Here is a 21,515-nt window from a genome sequence, read left to right on the forward strand (position 1 = left end):
CTAAATGGAGTATGATAAGTTACAGAGCTCAGCCAGATTGGAATTTTATTGGGCTTAGGTGCGTATTTTGTTTTTGGTGGGAGTGGGCTAGGATCAGATGCTTGATGGTTCTCATTCTTTCACACTTAGAAGGACAAGTTTTCTCTGGGAATCTAAGAAGCCCCCAAGAAAAAACCTAAAAATCTTGGTAATTCAGTTAGATTATTCTATGAGAAGCCCACCCGTGGGCCAGGTCTGCCTGTGTGTTATAATTTTGATGTGAGGTGTCACAACAAAGCTCCTATGTCGAGGCAAGAATGTTTAGAGGTGAAATGATTGGATGGTGAGAGCTAGCAGAAGGTGAGACATGGCTAGAGAATACCTCATCACTGCTGGTATGCCCTGAAAGGGTGAATCTTCCCTGGCCTCTTCTTCCCACCAACCTCTTTTCTCTTTCTGCTTCCTGACCCTGCTGTGAGCTGACAGTCCCCCTCTGCTGGGTCCTTCTGCCATGATGTACTTTTCTCACCTTAAGTTCAGAGCAAAGGAGTCAGCCATCTATGGACTGAGACTTCTGAAACCATGAGCCCCAAGTAAACCTTCCCTCCTTTATGTTTTCTTATTTGTGTCTTTTGGTTACAACAATGCAAAAACTGACTAAAACAGAAATTGATACCAAGAAGTGGGGTCATTACTGTGACTAATGTAAGGTCAGGCGCCGGTGATCAAACAGAGGCAGATTAAAAGCAGCTGAACAAGGCTTTATTGAGATTCCCTCCTAGGCGAGACCCTCCAGTCCAACAGAGCAGGTCTGGGGGAATTGCACCCAGGCTCAGCCAGATTGGAATTTTATTGGGCTTAGGGCAGAAAGGGAGGGCTCGGGACAGGAAAGGGAGGTTTTTAGAATCCCTTGTCCTCCTGGAGGTGGTAGGGGGATCTTGTTGAGATCCATGTCCTCCCACAATTGGTCAGGAGACCCTACTGATTGACAGGTGGTTATAAGGCACCATCACTGCTTATCTGTTGGCACCTGATTGGTTGTTCTTTAGCGCGTGGGTAGCCTGGTACTTTGTTCCTTTAGCCACCTCAAATCCACCTAACAACTAACCTGATGATGTGGTTCAGAAGTCTTTGATTTGCAGGAGGAATTTTGAAAAGTTTAGAGATGCAAGCTGGAAAAGTTTTAGAATGTTGTAAGCAAAGCTTAATGGGTGATTCTGGTGATTCTGGCAATAGGAATGTGGACTGTGCTCATGAAGATTCAGATGGAAATGAGAACTCTACAAGGAATTTGAGTAGAGGCCATTCATGTTACCTTCTACAAAGAATTTGTCTATAATTTACCTATGTCTGAGAGATTTTGTGTGAGACTAAATTCAGTCAGTAGCATGAATATTGCTGGTAACTTCTTTTACTGTGACAATTGGGAGCAGAAAATAGGACTAAAGGATTTTAAAAACTTGCAGCTTGACTAGAAAAGCCTGTGTAAACCTGAGGCCTAGGAAAGTGTGCTCATTGAAACAATTACAGCCCCTTAAGAGATGCTAAGTACTTTGCAGGGAGGCACTAGGAAAGATGCCTTGAGGGCATCTCAGGAATTTTTAAGAAGGGAATGGGGTTTCCTGCTCCCACAGGGGACCCTAGGAATTTGTTTCAACATACTGAGCTCACTCAGAGGCCACTAAACCATGATCCCAGGGGCCTGTTTTAATCTTTTTTTTTTTTTTTTTTTTTTTGCTGCTGTGACTAAAGGATCTGACCAGAACAATTTTAAAAGAGGAAAAGTTTATTTGAGGGCTCATGGTTTTAGAGGTATAAATCCATGTACAGCAGGCTCCATTCCTCAGGCCTTGAAGTGAGGTAGAACATCATGGCAGAAGAGTGTGGTGGAGGGAAGCAGCTCACTTGGTGATCAGAAAGCAGAGACGGTGGGTTGGGGAAATAGCTCAGTTGGTAGAGTGCTTGCCTAGCATGCACAAAACCCTGGGTTAAGATCCCCAGAACCATTAAAAAAAAAAAAAGGCCAGAAAGTAGAGACAGAATCCACTTGACAGAGACAAATATGTACCCAAATCCATACCCCAACTCCCACCTCCTCCTCCAGCCACACCCTACCACTTTAAGTACCACTCAGTTAATCTCTATCAGGGGATTAAATAACTGATTGGATTAAGACTCAATCATTTCTATTTTGAACCTCTTTGAACCTTCTTGCATTGTCTCACACATGGGCTTTTGGGGGACACCTCACATCCAAACCATAATGGGGCCCAAGTACTGTGAGCTGGCAGCAGGCAGCAAATCTTGGCTTCATCCTAGTGGTGCTGTTTTTACAGGAATTAAGGATACACAAGAGGTCATGGAAACTGCCACTGAGATTTCAGAGGAAGGCCTGGGAGATGCAAAGAATAGCAGAGCCAAAGTCCCTCCGGGCTGCCCCTGCGAGGGTGATGGGTGAAGCTCTGAAGGTGAAGCCAAAGCATATAGATCCTAGGAAATGAGAGATACTAGTAACTTGGATCATATGCCAAGAAAAGTTACAGACTGTGGAGAGAGCCAGGGTAAAAGAGAGCCCCTGTGCACTGCAACTGGCAAGGTCAAAGGGCAGGGACTACCTAAGCTCTTTGGAGAGCACATCTCACAGCCTTGTGTCCTAGGTGTTGTACTCAGAATTTAACAGGTGGAATGTCAGGACCTGTTTTCCCATCTGGGTTTTGGTCTTGCCCTTCTTTCTATGCCCTTATTTCTCCCTTTTGAAATGGGAATATTTACTCTGTGTCACTGGATATTGGATATATATAATTTGCTTTTGACTTTCACAAGGGCTCACAGCCAAGAGTTTGCTTTGGGTCTCAGGGGAGACTTTGGACTTGGATAGGACTTTGGGTTACAGTCTAAACTGTTAAAACTATGGGACTCATGGAGATGAACTAAATGCATTTTAGAGATAGACATGTGCCAGGAATAGAATGTTATGGTTTGAATGAGAGGTATCTCCCCAAAGCTCTGGGTATTAATGCAGTAATGTTCAGATGTGAAATGACTAGACTGTGAGAGTTGTAACCAAATCATCCCCCCCACCCCTAGTTTGAATGGATTATGTAGGTGGAATTGTAGGTAGGTGGGGCATGGTTAGAGGAGGTGGATTACTGAGGGTGTGCCTTGGAGGGGTTCATCTTCCCTGCAACCCCTTCATCTCACCCCTTTCTCTCTGTTTCTTGACCCTGGGCTGAGCAGCTTTTTTTTTTCACCAGACAGTCCCTTCTCCGATGACGTGCTGCCTCACTGTGAGCCTTGAGTAATGAAGTGGCTATCTATGGGCTGAGACCTCTGAAACTGTGAGCTCCAAATAAATTATTCCTCCTTTAAGTTGTCAGGTCTTTTGTTCACAGCAATGCAAAAACTGTCTAAAACATCAGGCTTGAGAGCTCCATTCTTAAATATGTGAGTAATCAACACATTTGAATAAATAAATCCTCCACCATCTCTAACAGAGACAAGATCCAAGTATAAACTAGAACTTAGAGAAAATCATAGTCAGAGAGAGAAGTTAAGGAAAAAAAAAAACCTAACTCATTAATAACTTTAGGGAGGTAAGAAAAAATAATATATTTATGATGCATGACTATGACATAATAAAGGAAAATTGTGAGAACAAGAAAGAACTCTTGAAAACTTAAAATATAATAGTGGAAAAAAACTTGGAAGAATTGAAAGGCAAATATGAGGAAATCTTCCCCAAAGTGGAACAAAACCAGAAAGAGATAAAAAGTGAGAGTGAATGAATAAGAAAATCAGAGGACTGATCCAAATTTAATCCAATATTCATAAATAAGTGTTCCAGAAAGACTAGAGAAAGAGACCATTGGTGAAGAATTCATCAAAGAAATGATTCAAGGCAAATTTCCAGATTGGAACAACCTGCTGTTACAACTTGAAAGTGCTCCCTATGTTCACAACACAGATGTGAAAAGACGTAAATCAAAGCACATCATGGTGAAATTTCAGAACACTTGGGACAAAGGAATCTTAATGGCTTTCAGAAAGAAAAACAGACCACTTCTAAAGAATCAGGAGTGAGGGGCTGGGATGTGGCTCAAGCCGTATTGCGCTCGCCTGGCGTGCATGCGGCCCGGGTTCGATCCTCAGCACCACATACAAACAAAGATGTTGTGTCTGCCGAAAACTAATAAATAAGTATTAAAAAATTAAAAAAAAAAAAAAAAGAATCAGGAGTGAGTACTGTGGCAGGCTTCTGAAGAAAAACAAGGGAAACCAGGAGACAATCGAGTGGTGTCTTTAATTTCTGAGGTTAAAGGATTCTTGATCCAGAATTCTTCCCTATCTAGTAAATGTGAGGGTAGAACCAAAACATTTTCAGAGATGCAAGGTCTCAAAAATTATCTTCCATACATGCTTTCTTATTAAGTTACTGGTGAAAATGCTGTATGAAAATTAAAGAGTAAACAAAGAAAGAGAAATATAAGGGAATCCAGAAGCGGAGGACCCAGTGAAGATGAGCAGAATAGGGAATTCCCAGGACAGCAGATATCTGGGACAGAGAGAGCAACACATCCCTGTTGGCAGAAGATGTAGAAAGCTCCAGAATGGCTGTCTCCAAGAAGATAAAATTGATAGAGTTTGTAACCTGGGAAACACATTGAGAGAAGATTGACATTTCTAGAGGAGAGTTTAGAATATATTAGCAAAATATATACAAGAAACTGAGCAAATAAATATTGGGAAAATAAAAAGTCGTAATCAATCAGATGACTCAGACATGAAACTATTTTATGTCATAACATTATAAATTCTGACTATTGATCTAATCAAAAAGTAAAACTATAATTCATTATGAGGAAGAAGGGGATTACATGTATGTCGGGAAGAGCTTACAGGTTAGAAAGCCAAATTCTCATCGTTAGTATAGGAAGTTGATACAGATGTACAACTGAAAACGTATAAGTAGCATGATTGTTTTGATACCAAAAGCACAGTCCTTGTCCTTGATGCCAATCCAATAATGAGGACAAGTTTTTCAGAAAAAGACGAAGAAGTTTTCTCGTAGACTTCTGTCTCAGAGGTTGTTTCTAACTGCCAGGGGAAACGGTGGGCTTTTAAAGAGGGGATGTAAAGGCTACATTCCAGCTGTGCCCTGTAATTTATCTATAGCTAAAGAGATGGCCATTTCTTAGATCCACAGATGAAAGCCCCAAAGCCTGGATTCCTTCATTTCTAGGGTCCATGAGCAGAAGGACTGACAACTCTGCCTACGATGGGAAGAAGGTTAACCTTGCTTCTCCCATGGTTGGGCAGGGGAGAGGGAGAAGACGAATGAAAAACCAAAACAGCAGGAAAAACTTGTCCATTTTAAAATAAGACGCAGTAGCCGAGCAGCAAGGGTTATATTCAAAGAATAAAGTGGACCCCAGTTACTGTTTAACAATATAGAAATGACTAAATGCCAAAAGAAACAGAAAAAAGTGTTGAAAGTTGATTTTTGAAATAAGAATTGGGTTAGGGGTACAGGACTACCAGATTGCATGGTAAACTTAGTAGAACTATTTGATTTTTATAAAAATTATAAACATTTAAGTAAAGAGAACCTCACATTAAATTTTTCTTATAAACTATACAATGACAGATAAGAGGTCTTTACTATTAATAATATTATCAAAAATGAACTGTTTCTTCAGTTGATTTGGTACAATGTTTTAAAATGAAATCATACATATTAATGGCTGAAACACTCTGCTTGTATACAGGAAATGCACAATAAATAATGATTGCTTTCTTCCGGTGTCACTAAGTGAAAGTACCTAAAGACTTTCCTCCTCCCCAAATGTGTTAAAAGCCTTTAATAAAACATTAAAAATTCACTTCCAGTTAAATATAATACTATATTGTGTTAACAAGTATAACATTTTTAAAAAAGAAATGGAAAAGAAAGAAATGAGCTGTTTTGATGTGTGTGTGTGTGTGTGTGTGTGTTATGAGGGAATTACTATAATATAAATTAGGTTATTTTTAGGAACAATAATTTAATACTGAAAAAAGTTACATTGTGTGGCTATTTCATGGAAATCAAATAACTTGTGATTGACTTACGTCGTTTCATGTTTTCCCAAGCAAATATGATGGTTACCAAATCAGAAGGAAAAACATGCTAGTTAATCATAGCATAAGCTTTTTTCCTAATATGGTATAAACAATTTTAAAGTTATTACTGTATGACATCTTAGGGTGTGTATTTTCTTAAGTCTCAGAGGAAGATTAGTAACATATCATGTGCCTCTCTCTCTCTCTCTCTCTCTTTAACCAATATTGCTATCCAGACTTTATTTGGAGTCTGAAAAGCCCAGGCTTTTTACATTATAATTAAGCAATGATGTAATCTGATCTGGATTTGTATTTGAGGTAATACCAGGCAATCTAACAGTGTGATATTTGCTTTGATTTTTTTTTTAGGAATGAATGTTCACAGAAAAGAAGGATTTTCTAGGAATTATAGTGTTTTTTTTCCCCCCACCCAGTGCTGAGGATTCAACCTGGGGCACTGTATCACTGAACTATATCCCTAGATGTTTTTTTGTTTGTTTAAATTTTATTTTGTGACGGAGTCTTGTTAAATTTCCAAGGCTGGCCTTGAACTTGTGATCCTCCTGCCTCAGGCTCCAAGTAGCTGGAATTACAGGCCTGTGCCACCACACCTGGCTTAGAAATTCTGTTTTAAATATCTTTCATGAATTTCTCAACCAATATGGTACTAAGTTGTTCCAAAACCCAGGTTCCTTAATTTAGTATCAACCATCAATACCATCTCCCAAGGCCAGCCCTCTATGATGTATGAAGGATTCTTAGAAGGTTTTTAATACCTAATCTCCTCTCATATGTGATCTATAATTCACCATTTCACATTTTCACACATTCTGAATGCCAATATGACATGTCCTCTTAAAATGCAAATTGTGAAAAGAAATGCAAATCACAATGGTCATTTACTACATTACTATTTTTCTTGTAATAACTGCCTATGATCAGGAAAAGAGATTTATTGAAGAAATGAGAATGTTGAGGAGTGTATGGGTGGTATCAATGATGGGTGGCTATTGACAGCCTGAGTATAGAAGAGGATGCTACATGTACGGAAAAAGGGGAAAGAAGGATGTGAAAGGGATGGCACTGGTTTTCTAAGATAAAGATCAAGAGGGTATGTTAATGGGAATATTAGCACAGATGAAGAGGTTAAATCCTGCCTTAAAACTGAATGTGTGGAATGAGACACGTTGACTCAGTGTCCATCTCAAAATAGATTCCTTTCTATAATCATTTAAACCTGACTGACATAATGGAGAAACACAGATATCTCAATTCTTGAGAGACTTTTCCTGTCCTTCTTCATCCTCTCAATATATTCTTTCTTTCCAAGTGTTTATTGAGGTTGAATATTATACATATTTGTGTGACTATTTTATTTTACTATTCTCACCCATTTGTTACAAGTTCCCTAAGGAGAAACACCTTGTTTTGTTTTGTTTGGCTTACAATTGTATCCCAATGTCTGGCAACGCACCATAGTGCATGGTAGATTGTCCATAGTGAGTTATTGAATTAATCAACAAGCATACATTTTTATAGGGGCTGGGGTTGTAGCTCAGCGGTAGAGCGCCTGCCTAGCATGTGCAAGGCCCTGGGTTCGATCCTCAGTACCACATAAAAATAAATAAATAAAATAAAGATATTGTGTCCAACTATAACTAAAAAATAAATGTTTTTTTAAAAAAGAATACATTTTTACTGAAAAAGTCACCTCATTCCAAAATAAGTCATTGTCATGAAAAAAAAAAAACAAACCCACAAATAGATTCTGTCACTAATTAGCATGCATGATGACTTTGAACTCTTTCCTTGCCTAAAAGAATGTTAGCCACAGAGCACAGTGGGGTCAGGTGTGGCCGGTGCACTTCAGTGAAATAGTGTACTAGGTGGTAATGGGGCTTACTTATCACTCTAGAAATGGCACTAGACCCATTGCCAAAAGTAAAAGGTGCTAAGTACCCATATCCTAAGGTGCTAAGTATACCACACATTTCCAGAATGGTACATGCATTCCTAGGTCTTACCAGGAACTGGCAACCAATTACCTCATTTCATTCCATCCCATATAAACAGAAGGCTGGGAAGAGAAGAGAGGCGATGGAATGGGGTAAGAACCCAGTGAGAGTGAGGCTCACAGTGAGAGGGTACCCCTCCCATGGCAGGAGAGGGGCCACTTATCCTCTCTCCCAAACCAAGAGTTGAAAGCACTCACAAATGATCCAGAATGATGGAAGATGCCTACAAGGAAGGGAAGGAATTGTCTGTCAATCTGCTGTGTGCTTTTTCACTCAGCAGTCAAAGCTGGTGCATTGATGGCCCCATCTCATCAGTACTTCTGTACTCTGTCAGCCACCAAGGCCAATGTCTGCAGAGAGTCTAGGAAACCTCTGATCAATTGGAGCAATTTACAGGAACATGGGAATGATGCATCTTTGTGTGACTTTTTTCTCTTTATCTTGTAATGCAGAACCAAATTCTACTTGCTCAATGACATGAAGCAGTCAGTTAATACCACACTTACCTAGCTCAGATTACAGTACTGAGGGATGGGCTTTGAACAGCATAGCAGGAATCTGAGTAAAAATTATATACTATTTAAATGGATTTTTTCATTTAATTAGAAAAGGTAATGAAGCTTTTTGTCTTGTTTCATTTTATGGATAATCATCACTAATATAATTGTCAGTAGGGCAACATTTATAATGAGAAGACAATGAGGGAAAACAAAAATCCATACAGTTAATATTAACAATTTAAAATTAATATTATTAATATAATTAATAAATCATAAAAATCTATATTTTTAGTTTCATGTCACTATGCTTAGTGTACCCATTAGGCAAACATATATCTGATAAGGAGTATTCTTTAAAGTTTGATATTGGCTATTGGTTCAAAAATTATATACCCACTTTTTTAAAGTAGATAACTACTTTCATTTTTTAAAACTTAAAAAAAAAAAAAAGACTATTTTTCATTTGTTTTGTGCTGGGAATTGAACCCAGGGCTTTGTGCATGCTAAGCAGGCACTGTACTACTTACTGAGCTTCATACCCAGCTCCAAAATTACTATTATTTTTATTGACAAATCATAATTACACACATTCATGGAATACAACGGGCTGCTCTGATATACAATGTGGCATGATTAAACCAAACAAGTTAACATGTTTATTACCTCACATACTTATAATTTTTTATAGTGAGACATTTGAAATTTTTTCCCATTGTTATTTTGATATATATAATATACTGATATTGATTATAGAGACCCTGCTATGCAATAGATCTCAAAAGCTATTCTTCCTGTCTATATGAAACATCCCACCATAATTGCCATTCACAACTCCCCATTCCCTCCCTCCCCATGCTCCAGTCTTTGGTAACCACCATTCTCCCCTCTACTTTTGTAAGTTCAACTTTATTAGATTCTACATGTAAGTGAGATCTTGCGGCATTTATCTTTCTGTGTCTGGCTTATTTCACTTAGTGTAATATTCTCCAGATTTGTCTGTGTTATCACAAATGAGAGGATATTCCACCTTTTTTAAGGCCAAATAGTTTTCCATTATTTATACCACATTTTCTTTACTCACTCATTCACTGATTGACACTTAGGTTGTTTTCATATCTTGGCTATTGTGGATAATGCTGCAATAAACGTGGAGGCATAGATATCCCTTTGACATAATTGATTCAGTTCCTTTGAAAACATACCAGAGTAAGATTCCTGGGTCATATGGCAGTTCTGTTTATGTTTTTTTTTTTTTTTTTTTTTTTTCTTGAGGAAACTTCATATCATTTCCTATAATGGCTATACTAATTTACATTCCCACCAATTATGTTTGAGGATTCTCTTTGCATCTTCTCTATTGCTTGCTATCTTTCTTTTTTGTTTTTTTGATAAATATCACAATAATTTCTCATTGTGGTTTTAATTTGTATCTCCCTAATGGTTAGTGATACTGAACATTGCCATTGGCCATTTGTATGTTTTATTTTGAGGAATGTCTGTTTGGGTTCTTTGCCCATTTTACAAAAAATGTGGGTTCTTTGTTTTCTTGCTATTGAGTTGTTTGAATTCTTTGTATGTTTTGGATAATAGCTCTTTATCAGATGTTTGATTTCCAAATATTTTCTCTGATTCTGTGAGTTGTCTCTTTAGTTTGTCAATTGTTTCCTTTGCTGTGTGTGCAGAACTGTTTATGTGATATGATCCCATTCGCCTATTTTTGTTTTTGCAGGGTTTTTGGGGTCATATCCAAAAAATTTATTGCCTGACCTAAAACTGTAAAACTACTAGAAGAAAACATAGAAAACATTGAAATTTTGCTAAGTTTAGAAACAAGATCCATTCTCTCTTCCCCTACTGAATAACACATCCTTTCTCCCTTATGGGTTCTGGACCAAAACTGCACTCTCATCCCCTGAACCCTCTGTTCCCTCACTGACCCATGGCAATTCCTACAGGATTGAACATATTCAAGTATAATTCTAATATTTTAAGAAACTAGAAAGTAGTATTCCCAGTCTCTGCCTTGTAAGCACTCTCTTCTTTCCTTTGTGGAATCCAGTTTTTATACACAGTAATACATATCCCTCCATATATGTAGGGTAAGGTGTGGTGATTGACAACCCTTTCATAACAACATGGAGTAGGGGCAATGGTGTGCTGGAGGCAGATTCTACTAACTTCATAAGGGAAAATTGTGCATATTTTCCTCAATTCTGTGTTCTTTGACACCAATTTCAAGTCAGTCATGATGGGTATATTTACACCATGGAAAATAGCAAATATTAAAAATCAGGTTTTCTTTACCCATTGGGAAACTTTTACCAGTGTACCACTGCTAGTGGAGGCTCAATTTCTCAAAGAACAGATGGGGCAAGAAGAGGGATTCTGGGTAGACAGAAACACCAGATGTCCTCTACACCTTCGAAAGAAGATTACAATTCTTAAAATTTAACAATACAAATGGATGAATAAAATTAAAATGATAAACATTAATGACAAGCGGAGGATACATCAAACTAATACGGCTACTGTAATGGAACTTTAAGGAGTATGATTTCTAGAATCTAACATAAGGGGAAAAACAAGCAATTATTAATCCTGCTTCATGTTGTAGATAATTAGTTTCAAATTTGTGGCAGCAAGAATTGACACTGAGTAACCTAGTGTATTCACTGGCACTGGAAAACCAGGAAACCTTTAAGCAAAAGCATCTGTGGGGGCCCCCATCCACACTAAGCCATATGACCTCTACTATCTCTTTTTCAATAGCTTTTGTTTTTACTTACCTCATATTTCATGCACCTTCGACCTGATGACACTGAGCTGATTGATACTTTGTTGAGGTAAACAATTAAATTTAATAATACCTGAGAAACTAGAAACATATTGCTTCATTAAATAGTCTTCCATATTTTGGCCGTTAATGTGGTTTTTTTTTAACCACCTATGTGAATAAGGTCATCAGGAACAGAATTATGAATAAACAGGGTGGGTGTACAGTCACTTTCACACTTGACTTTAGAGACATGGTGAAGGCTTTTCTGCTCCATTGCTTCACAAAAGAAAAAATAAATAAATCCCAGGGTTCTGGGATGATGTGAACAATCAAATACTTGAAATCCAGTCCTTTGGTTTAACCCTTCCTCCAGGCTAGTACATAAATAGCAGCACTTGGCACAAAATAAAACTATAGAACTCCTTGTCCACAGAGTAGGTAAAAGTCAGGCAGACTGATGTGTGCCTACTATTCCAGCTACCCCTGAGATTGAGGTGGAAGGACTTCAAGTTTGAGATCATTGTGGGCAACATAGTGAGACCCGTTTCAAACAGAGTGGGGAAGAGTACTGTTACAGGAACAAAAAAGAAACTTTCCTTTAAAAATTCTTTGCTTGGGGCTGGAGTTGTAGCTCAGTGAGAGAGCACTTGTCTAGCACATATGAGGCACTGGGTTCAATCCTCAGCACCACATAAAAATAAATAAGTAAAATAAAGGTATTGTATCCATCTATAATTAAAAATATAAAAAAAAAAACTTTAGTTATGAAACAGTAAAAATAATAGTGATATACACACAAACTAAGTAACAACATAAGCTCACAAATTGTAAATCAGCATTTTTGATGTCATAATTTTATATAATGTAATAAATAATAATATGTGATTAATATGCTGATCCTCAGAATTTACTAATTTACATTTCTGCACATTAATTCAGGCTATCTAAAACTTAGACTTTTCACAACTTCATTTTTAATTGACATGTTAAAAGTAATGCCAGCTGCAATTGGCAAGTGTAAGATCACAAGTGATTTTTTTTTTACAGTTTTAGTTTTGAGATATCCTGAGGGCAACTGTTACTGGAGCTTTTAAGAGTATTTTATAGGATGTAACAACATTAGAATAAATTTCTAATTGTTTTGAAATATGAAGTTTAGTATATCTAGAGCCTATGATTTTCATGGAATACCTTTTCTAGAAAGATTTAACTTCATGAAAATCTCTTTGTGTTAGTTTGAGTTTGAATTTATACCAAAGCATTTTAATGTTTCTTGCAACATTTCCTGTAACTTGTGGAGGCTGTAAAGAACCTGAAAATAGCTTCCTGGTTTGTATATAATCCGAAAGGCCTAATTTTGCATTTTATTGCTTTATCTTTAATTATAAGAAAAAAAATCTTTAAATGACTTTCCTAATTAATAGTTGTTTCATCTAAAGTTTCATGGGAATAGTGTTCTTTTCCATAACTTTGATAATCTTTGCATTCAATCTGTTTCTAAGTTTGTAGATATGTGCTCTGCAGGTCTGTAGCAGTTTTCAATACCAAAGATTCTAAACTCTTTAAAGAATTTTGAAAACTTCCTGAAATGCTTTATTGCAATGTCCAAGTATATACTTTCATTTTATAATAATTGTGGATATTGTTTACCGAGTTTACTGCTTAAGAATGGCAGTTCCTATGGCAGCAAAGGGCAGGTACAGACTTCAGATTTGTGCAGTCACCCCAGGGATTGGGAGGAGGGGCCCGTTTAGGGTTGTGCTGGTAAGCAGTCCTCCCTCTGAGGGTCCAGTAGAGGCTCTCCTCTTTCTTGTGCTGCTTCTGCCTTTCCCCTTGGTGCCCTGAACTGCCTCAAGGCATGCATGCTTCGTGTAGCCAGGCCAGGTAGCCAGGATGCTAGGTTGTTCTATTCCTTTGCTCTGCATGCCATGTCCCACCACACTTAACTACAAAACACAAGTGTAGTGGTCAAATTATTAATAATTTCAAGGCAGCATAGGTCTTAGTGCTATCCTTGTGCCACTGAACAGATCTCACAGCCAGGAAACCCATCCTGCCTACCTCTTACTATGCTTTTTGGGCTGATTGTCCGTCATTTGAGGTGCCAGTAAACACAGAACCTTTGTCAGGGGCCAGGGTAACCAAATTACCTAGGGAGCTGGGGAACTGCAACATTGCGCCACTTTCCAACCTCCCAGGCCTTTCTTCAACCCCTCTTGCAGGTTTTTAGCCTAGATTCTTTTTCTTTAGCTCTTAGAGATTGGTCAGTTTAGGCTCTAGGTTTAGCCCAACTGCTGGTTTCTCAGATCTACCTCCCCTTCTCTGGGAAGGAAGGGATCAAACAGTAGCCCCCCCCCCCCCCCCCCCCCCCCCCCCCCCCCCCCCCCCCCCCCCCCCCCCCCCCCCCCCCCCCCCCCCCCCCCCCCCCCCCCCCCCCCCCCCCCCCCCCCCCCCCCCCCCCCCCCCCCCCCCCCCCCCCCCCCCCCCCCCCCCCCCCCCCCCCCCCCCCCCCCCCCCCCCCCCCCCCCCCCCCCCCCCCCCCCCCCCCCCCCCCCCCCCCCCCCCCCCCCCCCCCCCCCCCCCCCCCCCCCCCCCCCCCCCCCCCCCCCCCCCCCCCCCCCCCCCCCCCCCCCCCCCCCCCCCCCCCCCCCCCCCCCCCCCCCCCCCCCCCCCCCCCCCCCCCCCCCCCCCCCCCCCCCCCCCCCCCCCCCCCCCCCCCCCCCCCCCCCCCCCCCCCCCCCCCCCCCCCCCCCCCCCCCCCCCCCCCCCCCCCCCCCCCCCCCCCCCCCCCCCCCCCCCCCCCCCCCCCCCCCCCCCCCCCCCCCCCCCCCCCCCCCCCCCCCCCCCCCCCCCCCCCCCCCCCCCCCCCCCCCCCCCCCCCCCCCCCCCCCCCCCCCCCCCCCCCCCCCCCCCCCCCCCCCCCCCCCCCCCCCCCCCCCCCCCCCCCCCCCCCCCCCCCCCCCCCCCCCCCCCCCCCCCCCCCCCCCCCCCCCCCCCCCCCCCCCCCCCCCCCCCCCCCCCCCCCCCCCCCCCCCCCCCCCCCCCCCCCCCCCCCCCCCCCCCCCCCCCCCCCCCCCCCCCCCCCCCCCCCCCCCCCCCCCCCCCCCCCCCCCCCCCCCCCCCCCCCCCCCCCCCCCCCCCCCCCCCCCCCCCCCCCCCCCCCCCCCCCCCCCCCCCCCCCCCCCCCCCCCCCCCCCCCCCCCCCCCCCCCCCCCCCCCCCCCCCCCCCCCCCCCCCCCCCCCCCCCCCCCCCCCCCCCCCCCCCCCCCCCCCCCCCCCCCCCCCCCCCCCCCCCCCCCCCCCCCCCCCCCCCCCCCCCCCCCCCCCCCCCCCCCCCCCCCCCCCCCCCCCCCCCCCCCCCCCCCCCCCCCCCCCCCCCCCCCCCCCCCCCCCCCCCCCCCCCCCCCCCCCCCCCCCCCCCCCCCCCCCCCCCCCCCCCCCCCCCCCCCCCCCCCCCCCCCCCCCCCCCCCCCCCCCCCCCCCCCCCCCCCCCCCCCCCCCCCCCCCCCCCCCCCCCCCCCCCCCCCCCCCCCCCCCCCCCCCCCCCCCCCCCCCCCCCCCCCCCCCCCCCCCCCCCCCCCCCCCCCCCCCCCCCCCCCCCCCCCCCCCCCCCCCCCCCCCCCCCCCCCCCCCCCCCCCCCCCCCCCCCCCCCCCCCCCCCCCCCCCCCCCCCCCCCCCCCCCCCCCCCCCCCCCCCCCCCCCCCCCCCCCCCCCCCCCCCCCCCCCCCCCCCCCCCCCCCCCCCCCCCCCCCCCCCCCCCCCCCCCCCCCCCCCCCCCCCCCCCCCCCCCCCCCCCCCCCCCCCCCCCCCCCCCCCCCCCCCCCCCCCCCCCCCCCCCCCCCCCCCCCCCCCCCCCCCCCCCCCCCCCCCCCCCCCCCCCCCCCCCCCCCCCCCCCCCCCCCCCCCCCCCCCCCCCCCCCCCCCCCCCCCCCCCCCCCCCCCCCCCCCCCCCCCCCCCCCCCCCCCCCCCCCCCCCCCCCCCCCCCCCCCCCCCCCCCCCCCCCCCCCCCCCCCCCCCCCCCCCCCCCCCCCCCCCCCCCCCCCCCCCCCCCCCCCCCCCCCCCCCCCCCCCCCCCCCCCCCCCCCCCCCCCCCCCCCCCCCCCCCCCCCCNGCAAGAATGTGATTATCAGGTCAAGAGATTTTGAGATAATGAAGATTCCAGAGTATGGAAGAGAAGGAGGTAGGATTGGGAGAATGAGAGCTTGCCTAGAGGACTTGATTATAAAGGATGCTAAACTTGGAAAAAAACAATTTTTAAGGCTTTGTCAGGATATGCTGCCAAAGCTGACCTTAGCTTGGAATCCTCTGGCCTCAGCCTCCCAGTAGCTGTTATTACAGGTGTGTGCCACCACAGTGGGCCCAGAACATTGAAATTTTAATCAAAAATAATATTTTTCAAATGACTAAGAAAGTAATATTGATTATTTAGAGTGTTACTCTAAGTCATTGAAAACAAACAATCTAGTACTGGTTTGTTTCAAAAGAGTCCTCTTATTCTAGTGGTTGCTCATTTATTGCATCACAGGTATGTCTATTTACAGAATCTACATATCATATATTTCAACACTAAAAAAATCAGTTTCCTTAGAGATAAGTTTTTTTTTGCATTATTTATTATTCTAAGATTCTTTCAAATAACTGTTTAAATGTTAACAAGATATGTTGTAGGCAATGGAATTTTATTCAGCAATAGAGAAAAATGAAATTAAGCCATTTACAAAAAATGGATAGAACTTGAGAATATTATGTTAAGTGATATAAGCCAAAGTCAGATAACTTCTCTATTCTATCATCTTGAGACCTGGGGGGGGGGGTATCTCTAGAAAATCAAAGGAAGATCAGTAGAATAGAGAAAAGGACCAGAGAATCATAGGAAGGGAAGTAAATGGAAATACTGGGGAATGATATTGGTCGTATTATATTGCGATATTGTATGCATGTATGGATATGTACCAATCATGCCCACCTGTATTACTGGTCTAGTTCTCTTCTGACCCCAAATTATTAATGTTGAAAAAAAAAAGGAGAAAAAATAAGATGTTGTAGGAATTCATGCCATTAGTTCTATAGACCATTGATGGCGAAATTTTATTACAAGTTTTCATGGTCTGTGTTTCCAAGGGATCAATCTGTTCCTATATAATTTCTTACATCCTGAAGTACAAAACAATACAAAATCAGTTGCTTTCCTTTCTCCCAGGGGTGAATAGGAAATGACTATGAAACTAGTGATAGTGATACCCCTCCCCCCAGATGAAAATCAATTAGGGACGACTTCCATTTCCCCAGATGTGAAGATGGAACACCCTAGAAATGCTGAGGCAAGTATAGAAAGCAAGTTTTATTTAAAGGATAGAACAAAGATTTCTCTGCAGAGAAGGGACCCCGGAGCTGGATATTGGGGGTATCCTGGCCCTTTTACACATTTTAGAATTCCTTTGTTCTCATGCTTCCTTCTCCCCTTATCTTGTCTTTCTCCCCTCCCCATCCTGCATCTGTGACATGTGGCCAAAAGGTGAAGGTGGAGAGATGCAAGAGTGAAAACAAAGCTGCCCAGAGGCATGGGCAGGAAGGGACCAGCCCAGGAGGCATTAATTAACAACTCTTTCAACTCCCTGCAGGGAGGAACAATTAGGGCAGGTTACCTTAGCAGCATGTTAGAGGAGGAAAGAGAAGGGCTTTGGTGATATCATCTTTTGATTTCCTTTCCTTTCCAACCAGCCCCCATCTTCCCAGTCCCACCCAATTATGTATTATCTACACTGTCTTTTTGCTCCCTAGCCTCAATTACTATTCTACCTTGGCCTACCTATGTTTCTGAAATGTTAATACATAAATGCTTGAACTGAGAGGAGAAAGTAACTAGCCTAGTTCTCTTCTGACCCCAAATTATTCATCACTTACCAGCAACTTCCCCTGTTTTGGAGATCGGAGAAAGGAAGTTGCCAATAGGATATGTTATGCTCGAATTCAGGACCCCCAAAAGACCACCAGAGACCAAGATCGAGGTAAACAGCAAAGAGGTGTTTATTGCGAGCTAGCTCGGTCTTCCACGCGCACACACAGCAACTGGTGACGCTGAGAGGCCCCGAGCCCAGGTTTTGCAGCAGTTTTATACATTCTTTGGAGAAGGCAGGGACCCCCACATACATCATAGCATCTCTTAGCAAATCATCACACACCGCGGGAAAATCAAATAACAACTCTAAAACATGATTAGCACATTCACTGGCGGGAACAAGTTGGGTAGGGGTGATTGGTTTAAGCCAAGAGAGTGTGTAGTGCTGAACTACCCGTGGTTTCCCAACAAGTTATCAACCACCGTAAACTACTGGGAGGGTCATCTGGCATCCCAGGTATTTCCCTGTCTCATGCTGATTGGTGGCTGCTAGAGGGTTGCTATGGGTCCTCACCTAGCCTGACTGAGTCAGGGACACCTGGCACAGCCGATCTCTCCTGTTATTTGTAGATAAACAACTTAGCAGGGTGGGAATGTGCCTAGGAGTGCTCTGTGGGTCTTTCCAAGGACAAAGGTCATGCTCCTTCCTTGGACAGGCTTTGCTCTGAGGTAGAGGCTGGTTTTTCAGATACATTTGATATTTTCCTTTTGGTGATTGGGAAGACTCAGGAGTAAAATGCAGAAACCCAGAGCTGAATGTGCTCAGGGAATAGGATACTATGGTTTGTTCAGCCTGTTTCTTAAGTCTGTTCTTGTACCCTGGTGGGTGGGGTGGGGAATAGTGAGGGGAGAGGCAGCCCAACCAGGTTGAAGAGGGAGGGTGTTATGGTTGAATATGAGGTGTCTCCCAAAAGCTCATGTGTGAGACAAAACAAGAATGTTCAGAGGTTAAATGATTAGATTATGAGAGCTATAACCCAATCAGTGGAATAATCCACATGAATGGACAAACTGGGTGGCATTTTTAGGCAGATAGAGTGTGGTTAGAGAAAGTAGGTCACCAGGGGTGTGCTTTTGGGGGTTGTATTTTGTCCCTGCCCCACTTCCTTCTTTCTCTCTCTGGCTGTCCTGAACTCCCGTGATGTTCTGCCTCATCTTGGTTTCAGCAATGAAGTTGGCTGATCATGGACTGAACCTATCAAACCATGAGCCAAAATAAACTTTTCCTCCTCTGTGTGGTCCTTGTTGGGTATATTTGTCACAGCAATGGAAAGCTGACTAAATCAGAGGGGCAGCTCACCATTGCAAAGAGTGCAGGAGGATATCTACCTAGAATAACTGCACTTGCTCATATTCTCACCTGCTAGTTTTTGCAATGCCCATACAATGCAGGTGCTCCTTCCTGTTACAGAGGACCTCCCAGGACTTGACTTTATTTTTATTTTTTTGAAGTGCTGGGTTTTGAACTCAGGGTCTTGCACATGTAAGACAAACTGTGCCACTGAACTACATCTCCAGTCTGTCCCAGGACTTGACTTCCTGATCACTTAGATTTAGGGTATGTGTTATCTCTCCTACTTGATGGACAGCTAGCCTTAGCTCTTTCAGGCCAACCTGTCTTCATTGCTATCTTATGAGGAGTAACAGTGATTGAGTTGTATAAAATGATTCATCACTTCTCTGACCTGGATAGATTGAAATGAGTTTTCGGGCTTGTCAAATTTCAAAGCTCTGTTTCATACCACACATATTATTGGGATTTGAAAGGTGCTTAATAATTATTCATCAATGAATAAGCTTTGAAAGGAGATTAAAAAGTATTATGAAATAAATTACAGAGTTATAATTGAGGCTTATTCAGAGCAAAATTATCTTTGGTATATTTCAAGCAGTAGATAAATGTCAAAGGCATCAGCAAAAAAAAAAAAAGGCAAAATTGCTGAAATGGCATAAATTCACATTTATAGGGGCTGCTGGTGAAAGATGGGATTGGTCTGTATGAAAAACTGTTTCAAAGAACTATCAAAATTCCATCGAGGATGTCATTTTGGATACTAATATTTTTCAAGTAATGATTTACAGAATTTTGAGGGTTTTTTTTTTTTTGGCATAACCTAGAAACCTTTGGCATTTCTTCTGTATGACTGAAAAGATTTCCCCTAGAGGGAAACCCTATTATTTGGGCTTTTGAAAAATAAATTTTGTCCCTTTGGATGCATTTGTAGCCCTGGCTAATGAGTGAGTTTGAAATTCTTAGGAAATATTGAGGTTAAAGAAAAATCAAGACACTGGGCACAATAACACTTGTCAACATAACAAATAATTTAATATATGCTTGAGAATTTTGAATTTAATAAAAAAAGTGATTGGATCCATTACAGGGGCCAGTGATCAAAATGAGACCAGGTGTAGAATTGAGGAATGTATATAAAATCCTGGATTATATAAATTGTATAATTATGTGGCATTACTTTGAATTGGAACTACAAAGAGTTGGTTGGGAAACAGTAGTGCTCAGGCACCCATTAAGTCAACACTGAAACCAGATGGTGGGAACAGTTTGAAACCAAGCCAAGCTCTTTGGAAACCAAAGAAATCTTCAAATTCATTTTGCTATGCATGAAGAGAGATAAATCCCACCTATTAACTTATCTAATTGTCCTTAGCTAGCAATATTAGGTTCAGCCTTGTATTCCTTTGACTTTCATTTAATATGGAAAGCAATATTTTGATATCACTGGAAAATAACGGAATTCATTGAACAGTACATATACCAATTTGCTTAGCATATTCTTCCCTGACTTTTTTTTTTTTTTTCAGTAGTGGTGATTGAAGCCACTTGCTAGGCAAGTGCTCTACCACTGAGCTACACCACCAGCCCTTTTAAAATTTTATTTTGAGAGAGGGACTTGCTAAATTGCTCAGGCTGTCCTAAAACTCGCAATCCTATTGCTTCAGCCTCCCAAGTCACTGGGATTACAGTAATGCACCACCACACTCACCCACCTCCTCATTTTTGAAACCATGTTAATACATTGAGGAAACCTACTCAACTTTGAACAATGATCGAAGGACAACAATGAAAACATATGAGTTTGAAAGACTAGAAAATGATACCACAAATTTAAAAGTAATCGTCTTCCAAAAGCATTTGTACCTTTGATGTTCTAAATATGAACATTTTATAAGGAGTAATAATCTAAACTAGCTTTTACCTTCCTTTCTGCTTCTGCAAAGAGCATACTCCCCACCCTCACCCCAACATATTTGCTGAAGAAATCTTTCTTTCTTATCAAAACTAGGTCAGTTGTGAGAAAAAAGAAGTCTTTTTCTGGTTGAATTACTTGTTTAGAAGCTTTGACTATTTTAGATAGAGACAAAGAGTAGCCTCAACCTGCCTGGTCGGAGTGGGCCAGGTTTACCAAGATGGGAGATAGTCTATCCAGAGAGAGATGAGAAATACCCAGGTTAAGGTGCCAGTCAAAGGCTTGGAGGCAAAAGGCTGGATAGAGCCTGAAGCTGGCACAGCACGTTTGAGAACTAAGACTGAACAGAAAGTCTTGCATGGAATATTGTAACTGCAGAGGTGCAGAGTTGTTCTACAATGGGCCTGATACTCCTGAAATATTACATCCTGGCTGAACTAAATCTTGGCCTTCTTGTTATTAGAAACATCAGTAAATAAAATTCATATTTCCTGTTTCAATGCAAGTTTCACTGTGGCTTAGATTGATCATATGGTGGTTTAGAGCACAAGTCCTGGGAGATATAGAAATGGACTATTGTATTTTGATTGACTTATTTCTGTGTGCCTAGACACTACATAGTCCTGACTGGTTTGTTTTTCATTCCCTGAATAAATCAGTTATTTAAAAAAAATCTCATGCCCACCACTTTGAAGAAAATGACCCAGTTGTCTTCTTTCTCATCAGTGTCATCCTTTTCTTATCAGAATCAACGTTGCCTGCTTTCCTAAAACCTGCACAATCTTGGTTATTACACTAGCTAATCAGCTTCCTTTCTAAAATTCAATTATGAACTTCCTTTAAGTTTTACTTCCTCTATATGAAGAAATCCTTAACTAACTCTATTTTTTATTGTTTTTTAGTTGATATAGTACCAGTATACACCTTGACATAATCACAAAAGCATTGTACCCAACAGCACTCCCCCACCCTGCTCCCCTCCCTCCACTCCACGGATCCCTCTTTAATATATATATATATATATATATATATATATATA

The 21,515-nt window shown here is 43.4% G+C and overlaps 1 protein-coding gene across 2 annotated transcripts in view; it reads left to right on the forward strand.

Annotated features, from left to right (window-relative positions):
- Positions 1-21,515, forward strand: part of Prim2 (DNA primase subunit 2) — a 410,568-nt gene that overhangs the window by 73,008 nt on the left and 316,045 nt on the right. The window contains exon 2 of one of the 2 annotated variants that reach the window (XM_048805584.1): positions 3,234-3,317. The exons of the other annotated variant lie outside the window; for it this stretch is intronic. The gene's annotated coding sequence lies outside the window, so the exon portion shown is untranslated. The remainder of the gene's footprint in view (positions 1-3,233; positions 3,318-21,515) is intronic. 2 annotated transcript variants of the gene reach the window in all.

Source organism: Marmota marmota, unplaced genomic scaffold, assembly GCF_001458135.2.
Source record: "Marmota marmota marmota unplaced genomic scaffold, marMar, whole genome shotgun sequence".
In the NCBI taxonomy this organism is placed as follows: Eukaryota; Metazoa; Chordata; class Mammalia; order Rodentia; family Sciuridae; genus Marmota; species Marmota marmota.